The sequence below is a fragment of the Bubalus kerabau genome, chromosome 1 (assembly GCF_029407905.1).
Source record: "Bubalus kerabau isolate K-KA32 ecotype Philippines breed swamp buffalo chromosome 1, PCC_UOA_SB_1v2, whole genome shotgun sequence".
Lineage (NCBI taxonomy): Eukaryota > Metazoa > Chordata > Mammalia > Artiodactyla > Bovidae > Bubalus > Bubalus kerabau.
Window position 1 is genome coordinate 172,599,113 of NC_073624.1, and position 603 is coordinate 172,599,715.

Here is a 603-nt window from a genome sequence, read left to right on the forward strand (position 1 = left end):
CGCCTCATTCCCAAGACAACAAACCAGAGAGCAGCGCCCGTCCGGCCTGGCAAAGGCAGGGGCATCACCTGCTGGCTTGTCTCCCCTTTCACGCAAACTCCTCTGGGAGCCGACAAGCTTGCTCCAGCTCCGGGCTGACACCCGAGTCCCCCGCGGCACCACCCGCTTGAGTGCTGGCCAAGAGCTCCGCCCCGGCCCCGCCCCAGGTCACACCCCGCCCCCGCAGCTGCACCAAACCTCCCACTTCCAGATTCCCCCGGCGTTCCCACTCGCTCACTCCCACCCGGCTAGCCGCCCAGCGCCAGCCTCGCCGTCTTGCCCCAGGCCACCAACACTCCGACTTGGCTCCACCCACGCCCACACCCGCTCGGGGGCTTGTTCCCTTCCCCGGGCCCCCGCCGCGCTCCCGCCCCTTCCGGCCGCCCCGGTTCCCACCCGCCCCTCGCGTGCCTCGCTTCCCACGCGCGAGGCGCGCCCTGAGACCCGAGTGGCCCGGAGGCACCAGGGCTGGGCGGTGCGCTGGCTCGGATTTCGGCCCGCCCCCGGCGCCGGCGTGACCCCTCCCCGGGCGCGGGCGGGGCCGGGCCAGCTGGCCGGCGCCCC